The sequence below is a fragment of the Mauremys reevesii genome, linkage group 12 (genome assembly GCF_016161935.1).
Source record: "Mauremys reevesii isolate NIE-2019 linkage group 12, ASM1616193v1, whole genome shotgun sequence".
Lineage (NCBI taxonomy): Eukaryota > Metazoa > Chordata > Testudines > Geoemydidae > Mauremys > Mauremys reevesii.
The window spans coordinates 50407418-50416219 of NC_052634.1; the positions used below are offsets into that span (position 1 = coordinate 50407418).

Sequence of the window (8802 nt, forward strand, 5' to 3'; positions counted from 1 at the left end):
TAGCGCAGACTGGGCAGTTTCTTGCATGAGAGACACTGTCCCAAAGAAGGACTAATGCTTAGAGCTGGTTCTCAGTGATTTCAGTTCTGTTGGTCTGCAGCAAGACTCTCCATTGAGTCTTAACCAGCTCTGTTATTACACAGGGAAGAACAAAAGGGTCAAATGGGGCCTGGAATCCTTAAGAAGAATCCACCTCACCAAGTACAACACTTGTTGCTACCTGCTCTGAACCCCACTGAGAATGTTTTGGGGTCACTCCTTGCCTGTATCAGCCTAGGGGGTCTCAGAGAATGATAATTAACAAGTGCTCCAGTGGTGCAATTGGTTAGCGCACAGTACTTATAGGGCAGTGCTGAGAGGAGTTATGCTGAGGTTGTGAGTTCAAGCCTCACCTGGAGCACTGGTTTTCATTAACCAAGTGGTGTCACCCCCTCATTTGCCCCTGTGGAAGGTAGAATTCCAGCCCGGGGGACCCTGAGGAGGGGAGGAGTCAAAAATGCCCCCTTCACTTATTACCTCCTCTCCAGAGCGCAGATGAGAATCTACAATCCTTTCTCCCCCACCAGCCCCTGTGCCAGGATCCCTCAAGCAGAGCCTGGAGTCCTGCCCATCCTTGACCCCTGAGCCTGGAGGGAGAGGAGCAAGGAGCCATTGTTAGAGGGCTTTCCCTTCCCCTGCCCACTTCCCTGGCTCTTGTCACACAGACAGAAAGCAGCAAAAGGCCAGAAGTCGGAAGCGCAGACAAAGGGATGTTTACTGGGGTTAGTTTCCAAGCAAGCAGATTCTGAAGCCCTTCACACCAGTCGGGCTTATCTCTATAGACCGACAGAGTCTGTTCCCCAGTGTCCCCTTCCCAGCTCTGACACCGCAGTTCTTAAAGTCTCGGCCTGTGCAGGCAGCCTGAATATCTCTATTCTAACAGCCATTGGTCCCTGTGGAAAAATGATCTATTCAGGGTTCTCCCTAGACATTTTGGTGCCCTACACGGCACCCCCATACCCCAGCCCGAGCTGGCAGAGCGGAGCAGACTGGGGCCAGGTCACTCCACTTCCCGCCGCCCGGTAATTGCAGGGCAGGCCCGACCCCACACTCACGGGGCGGCGGGAAGTGGAGTGATCCGGCCCCAGACTGCTGCACTCTGCTCCGGGCCTTGGAACTTGGGGGGTGGGGGGGAAACACCCCCCAGCACTCACCAGCGGCGCGGCTGGGAGCTGGTGGAGCAGAGCAGGCTGGGGCCAGGTCATTCCACTTCCCACCACCCAGTGAGTGCCGGATGCGCCTGATCCCTCCTGCCATCCACCGGGATGTAGCTCAGGGAAGGGGCGGAGTGTGGGGGGGGTATTGGGGGGGGGGCTGGGGCAGGGGCAGCTTTCCTGGCTGGCTCAGCCAGCCGGGGGATCGAGTTCGCTGCTGGAGCAGTACACAGCTGCGTAGGGCACCAGGAAATTTGGGGCAATTTGGTGCCTCCACATCCCTTAACCAGGCAGTGTCCCTGTGGTGTGGGCTGTCTGCATAGGTCCTTTCTCAATCTTTCTCACCCTCTTGTCTTGAGTCTCCTGTGTCTTTGCTTTCTAAACACAGACTAACTCTGGCTGTTCAGAGGAGGGGAGGCCCATGCCTACGCGTGGCCAGCAGACAGAGACAAAGAACCCTAGCCAGCCTGCTCCCTGCCATGCCAAACACCCACTGAAGGCCACCCACAGACCAGCATGCGGGGTGGCTGCTGATGCTCTGTGGCCAACACCAGAAGATGGTAGGAAAGCAGGGCCACCCCCCCTGGTGGGGCCTCACTGCTCCCACTCCAGGTGCTCACTTTTGCAGTGGGGCAGGAGATTTTACCCCAAGAGGCTTTTCCCAGCGGGCGAGAAGCAGAGAAACACCCAGGCTCCCAAGGTGCTATGTAGCAACCCCCCTCCAGCACAGGGACAGGCGCACACTTGGAAGAGGGAAACTGCTCCACACTCTAGCCCGGGCAGCCGCCCATTTTCTTTGGCAAGTCAGGAAGGGCAAAGGCGAGACTGGAAGCACCTGGGGCTCATGCCCCAGCCTTTGTGACGCCCACCCCCCCAACTCCTTCCCGAGGCTCTAGCTGAAGCCAGAGCATTGGCCTGAGCAGCCAAGAAGAGGTTCCAGCCCTGTAGGGAGCAGGACGTTCAGCCCAAAGGTAAAACTGCACAAGCACAACCACGAAGGGACATGAACCGTCAATTGCCTGATCCAAACTCAGATGCCTTATCCATTAGGCCACATGGTCACATATAATTTCTCCACGTACGTCTTTAGAGAAGATGGACACTGTGTTTCTCAGACTCGGGTCATCTACTGAGGGGGGTTGAGACTCTCTGGGCACAGAAGTCAAGTTCCCTGCGAGATGTGAGACTTAATTCTATGGAGCCGGGTGCAGGGCTTTGGCAGGGAGGCTCAGGCATGGGGGACTGGGGTGCAGCGGACGGACCGGCTGTCTAGGTACAGAGATTTAGTTGCACTGAGGCACAGGAGGGAGGAGGAATCCTGCTCATGGTCAGTGGCTGTGCAGAAAAAAGGGCGTTGATTCCCCCATCCTAAATGGGCTGGTTGGCTTGACCCTTCTCCCCTCTGCAGAGCATGGTGGGGATTGCAGCTCACCCTCTTGGAGGGCAGCTCCGGTGGGGTGGGGCAGGGCAGGGCCTGTGGTTTACGTTCTGCGTTGCCTGGTGCTGGGCCATTGCACAATCCCCAGCCACGCCGCACAGCGCGCCCCGAGAGGCGGTTGGGGGCCAAGCAGACGATCCAGCACGAGGGGGGAGAGGATGTGTGGTTGGGGGGAGGAAAGGCCTTGGGCTGCACTGGGGGAGTGCAGAGCAGGGGTGACACCCCAGAAACCTGCAGCAAAGGGATGGACAGGTGGACTGGGTGGATAGAAGAGGCAGTGAGCCTAAAAGGGGAGGGGGGTCTAGTGGTCAGAGCAGGGAGGGGGCTGGGCGCCAGGGACCTCTGGGTTCTATCCCTGGCTCTGGGAGCGGAGCGGGGTCTAGAGGTGAGAGCAGGGGGACTGGGAGCCAGGACTCCTGGGTTCCATAGTAGCAGCTGCTTTTTCCTGTGTCTCCCTCCCTACAGATCCCAGCCCAGCCCCCTAGCAGAATCTGACTGGGGTGGGGGTTGCCCTGTCACTCCAGACTCGTGATTTGAACCCCTCCCCCCATGGGCTCTGACATCACGGAATCTCCTCCCCCCGCCAAGTCAGAAAGTAGGAGCCCCTCCCCGCATGCGGAGGAAGCTAGTGAGTTTCTTGGGGGTCTCTGGCAGAAGTGACAGCACCCACCAGACACCCACTCATGGTTGCAAGGAGACCCCCCTGCACAGCCCCCTGCTACGAGGGGCCAGGGGCACCCAGCCAGGGTCAGGAGGTGAGATGGGGTCGCAGTGGCAGGAAGGGTGCAGAGCTGGGGGTGGTGCCAGGTCTGGTGCTGGCTACATGGGGAAAAACCACACTGCTCCCCCGCAACACACACACACACACACACACACACACACACACACACACACCCCTCGCTCCTGGTGTTGGAGGGGAACAGGTGAAAGGACAAAAGAAGCAAGAGACAAAGAGAAAGGAGGGAGGGATGGATGGAGGAAAAGGTGAAACAAAAAGGACAAACCCTAATGTCCCCAGTGATTATAAGGGACAAAATCCCAGGTGCAGAATAAAATTCTGCCTCCTTAAGCTCGTGGTTTCCATGCCTAGAATTCAACGGTCACCAGATGGATCAAACTGAACAGGTTTCAAACCTCGAGGAGGCTCTTACCTTCTAAACAGGGACGGCTGTTTTCTAGTAAAATCAGGAAAAGGGGAGGAGAAAACTCAAAAGAGGATCCTCCTGGCGCTCACGTCCGTGAACCCGAATACTCTCTCAGTCCTCAAAGAGAGACCTGGAGAGGGAGACTTGCTGAAGCAAAGCCACAGGGGTCTGTGAGGTTTCCCTGGCCTCTCGCCCCTGTCCTGCCTGGCTGATGTCACCATCTCTCTGTGAGGTCACCACCTCCCCACCACCTTTGACCAATAGTCTGAGGTCCTGCAAAAAGCCTTTGTGATGTCACTGCCACACCCCTCCCTTGCTGTGCTAATGTCCTGCCCCTGGCCAGGCACTTTGGAGGTTTGAGCTACTCCCTGTGGTCACCCCACTCAAGGAGCGTTCGTTCTAGGAAGCAAGCCGGTTAGACAGGAAAACATCAGACTCTGCTCCCAATACTACACTCAATATTTCAGAAATTAGTCGCCTTTATGGCCAGAAGAGACCATTAGAGCATCTATTCTGCCCCCCTGCATATCACAGGCCTCTGTATGACACAAGAGCTACTTTTGGGGCAAACACATTCCAGAAAGGCATCTAGTCTTCATTAAATGACATCAGGAGATGGAGAATCCACCACTTTCCTTGGTAGCTTGTTCCTGTGGTGAATCATCCTCGCTGTTGAATATTTGTGTCTTAGTTGTAATATGAATTTGTCTCTTTTCACCTTCCAGCCATTGGGTCTTGTTAGGCCTTTCTCTGCTGGATTAAAGAGCCCTTTAATACTCAATCTTTTCTCTCCATTAAGGCACTTCAACACTTCAATGAAGTCACCTTTCAATCTTCTTTTGATAAGCTAAACAGGTTGAGCTCTTTCAATAGCTCACTAGAAGGCATTTTTCTCCAGCCCTCAGAACATTTGGTGACTCTTTGCTGCCCCAGCTCCAGTTTCACAACATCTTTTTCAAATGAGGACACCAGAACTGGAGGCAGTATTCCAGCATCAGTCTCACTGATGCCGTGTCACCTCCTGTGACGTTATTGACATAATCTGTAACTGTATAGATCACCATTGCAACAACTGTTCTATATTTGCAGCCAATATGGTAGAAAGGTTGTCGTGTAAGGGGTCTATGGAGAGGTTCTGATTGGCTGATTATAATTATGGAACAATGGGATAGAGAAACCTGCACCACTGAAAGTACAGCCATGAAGAAACCACACATCAGCCTTGCCTAGCTGGCAAGAATCAAGCCTCCACAGAAAAACCCCTATGGTGTCATAGCCCAGCTCCCTAAGCCCTCATCACACCCACTTAACACAGGGGCCTTTCTACACTATGGCTCTGTTCTCACTGAAGGGTCATTTCCAATTGCTCAGACCAGCTTCCCCAGCACACTCACTGCTGTGCAGCTCTGTACGTGTGGCCATGGCTGAACAGCAAGAATTCCTGCTCATTTCCCTACTGGCTGGAGCATGGCTAGAGTGTGTCTGTGGTTAATGATGCTGCTGTAGATTGTTCATTCGCTGCCTTGACAATTCAGACAGTCCCTTTTCCCGTCATATCGCCAGCACCTCTGTGAGTCCAATAGCAGGGCAGGTTTTTTCTGGGCACTGAGATTTTTCAGGGAGTTGGTGGCTCCTTTCTTTCCTCACCCTGGAGTAACCTCAGCTTTTTATTCCATCCTTGATGACTCATGGAATAACAACAGCAGCATGAAAAGGAGAGAAAATATCTCACTGCCGGGGGGCGGGGGGTGAAGGTGGACATGTCCCCTCTGTCTGACCATTGCCATTGCAGGAGAGAAGGGTTCACTGGAATCGAATGCCCTGACTCAGACAAGAGACACAGGGAGGTTTTGCTGTTCATGGATCCATGCAAAGGAAATTGTGTCTCTGTGTGAAAATGGGGAGGGAAATGAAACGCCCACATGGTGGTGCCTAAGGCAGAAGGGACCCCTATAGGATTAGAACAGGACACGTTCTCAGGCAGCATGTTTCTTACTTTGCCCATCTGTCAATTTTGATTATTATCGATGGAAATATTTTGCCATTGGGTCATGTGTTTCCACAGAAATTGACATTTACCAACAAACACATAATTCTTCCAGTCCTGCCGAGTCTGCCCTTGGTGAGTTTAGAGAGACACATTCCCTCTTTCCATTCCCCATGCCAGGCCTGTGCTCTCCAGAGTGTCAACTTCCCATACAGCTGGGATCCTTCCCTGACCTCCCCTCAGACCTCTGCCCCCCACCCAGTGGCGTAGCCAGGTTTTCAGCATAGGGGGAGCAAACACATAAAAAGGCCCCCCCCCTTGGCTCCCCCTCTGGCCACGCCCTCAGACCAGAACCTCCCCCGCTGCTCACCTTCCCTCCTGTGCTGCCGCCCATCCCCAGCTCCTGTCCCAGCGCTTGGCTGTGTCTGCACCGGCCAGCAGGCGCAGCTTCCACGGCGGCCTGCTGCTGCCGCCCTGCAGCTCCTCTGGCCGTGCAGCTGGCAGGCACCGCCTCCGTGCCTGCCAGCCTGATGGGAAGTGGCTGCTTCTGCTGAATCCCGCCAGCTATGCTACTGCCCCACCCCTACTTCTGGGATCCTCTGAACACTGCCCAACTCCCTGCTGGCAGGATCCCTTCCCATTCCTTTCATTTCCTGCCTCCTCTGAGCAAAAGCTCTGGACTAGTACCACACTGGGAATTGAACCCAGGCCACGTGGGTGAAAACCAGGAATCCTGACCACTAGACCATATGGGACTTGCACAGTTGCTAATCCATTTACACATTCACTAACACATTCACACATTCACATTCATTAACATTTAAAAGTAGCCGTTCAAAAAACTTCAAAAACAGACGTCAAAGAGAATCTGCAGAATTACAATTTATTTGCAGACTTAACACCATTAATTTGAGCTTGAATAGGGACTGGGAGTGGCTGGCTCACTACAAAAGCAATTTTCCCTCTCTTGGTATTGACACCTCCCCAGCAATTATTGGCAGTGAACCACATCCACCCTGACTGAATTGGCCTTCAACACTGGTTCTCCCCTTGTAAGGTAACTCCCTTCATGTCATGTTCCAATATATATTTATGTCTGTATCTTCAATTTTCACCCCATGCATCTGGGGAAGTGGGTTTTTGACCCACAAACGCTTATGCCCAAATAAATCCCTTAGTCCTTAAGGTGTCACCAGACTCCTGGCTGATTTTGTGAAATAAAAGCAAAACACATTCTAAGCTGATCTTAACCCTTTCAGTGCCCTTACAAACTTAGATGCTTCTCACCACAGGCTGGCTGGTTGCTTTTCAGCCGGGGTCTCCCCTTTGATCAGCTCCTCAGTCGCTTGGTGTGGTGATGGCTGTAGGTAGAGGTGAAAGAGAGAGTTAAAGCTTGGCGAATGACTCTCCTTTTATCATGTCCTTCCTTCCCCATTGGCTTTGTGGCCCTCTTCAGAGTCAGGTGAGCATCACTGCGTCTCTCCAAGCAAGGCTGAGCAATTCCTCTCATGTGGCCTCATGCAGGTGATGGCTGATTCCCCCAACTTACAGCATAGTGACAACATATGCATGAATGGTGTACATAGATGGATAGAGAAATGACTTTCAGCAGATCATATCCTTTCCCTGATACCTTACAAGTCATGCTCTATATGTAAGATCATGATTATATGAAAATGAGGAATATGGGCAGTACAGCTGCTCCTCCAAAGGTCTAGAATGTCACACTGAGATTCTATTTTCATTTAAAAAATAAACTAATTGGAGATATACCAATCTCCTAGAACTGGAAGGGACCTTGAAGGGTCATCGAGTCCAGCCCCCTGCCTTCACTAGCAAGAACAATTTTTGCCCCAGATCCCTAAGTGGCCCCCTCAAGGATTGAACTCACAACCCTGGGTTTAGCAGGTGAATGCTCAAACCACTGAGCTATCCCTCCCCTCAGTGGCCAATTTTGACCTCTCTGCCTAACACTTATAATCACTTACAATCTATCTTTCTGCAGTTAATAAATTTATTTTAATGTTTTATACTTACTTGTGAAATTGTCCAAAGTGCTTGGGAAAGCTGCTCAGATTACAAAGGCTGGTGCATGTTCACTTTCTTTTTCAGGAAGTGGTGAATTAATTAATGAGCTTGCACTTTTCAAGAGGTTTTGAGCCGTGTAAGATGGTACATTTCTGAGGTGCAAGGCTGAGGGCTGGGGAGATATGCTGGTGTCTCTCTATGTATAATTGAGGAGTGGCTTATAGAGCATTCATACAACTTAGTTGGGTGCATTGCTGCATGTTGTTGGCTGAGTGATCACAGCACATGGAGGGGGTTTTGCTGCTTGACACTAGTGCAGCATTGTAAGACACAGCCCAGGCTGGAGAGATAAGAGGACAAAGCAGTTCCACAGTTTGGGATTGTACCCCACGGATCCCACCACACAGAGATCCTGCTGTGACCAGCCGTGGTAATACTGTGCTTAGGGCCCTGCCTTGTAGCTTCAACAGCTGCACATGCAAGATGAGTTACAGTGACCTTGACCTTGTTTCCATGTTTATCCAAAGCCTCCTTTTGGCAGTTGTCAGCAAAAAGACCCATTTCTTTTGCAAGCATTTGTATGGCTAGCCAGAGTCTGGCTTCTCCATTAACAAAAAAGATTGACCAAAAAGGGACAAGAGGAGGCACGTTCAGCAAGGCAGCACTGGATGCTGGATCCTGAATCTGCTCTTTATCCAGCAGCTCTCTTGGCAAGCTCTGCCATGGTGCCACGCTCTGGGACTTCTCCCCGAACTGCTCCATTTTTCATCAACAATAACATGAAAAGTGAAAGGACAGTCATTCTCCATTTCCTGCAAGCCCTGCAGAGAACCCTCTAGAAGGGGCTCTGTGCACAGATATCCCCAGTGAATTGCATGGGCGCACAACACAGGGTCTCCTGTCACAGCAAATTGCAGCGGAAGCAACCTCCTTGCCAATGCCAATAGCCTTTTCATCAACACCAGACTGAGGATTTGATTCTCTCCAATGCTCCATTGGAAAGAAGCCTTT

At 52.1% G+C, this 8802-nt stretch overlaps 1 non-coding gene across 1 annotated transcript; it reads left to right on the forward strand.

Moving 5' to 3' along the window:
- The first annotated feature begins 306 nt into the window (after window positions 1–306).
- On the forward strand, window positions 307–400 carry TRNAI-UAU. Its single transcript has 2 exons — window positions 307–344; window positions 365–400. It is a non-coding gene; the product is annotated as a tRNA-Ile (tRNA).
- The last annotated feature ends 8402 nt before the right edge of the window (window positions 401–8802 follow it).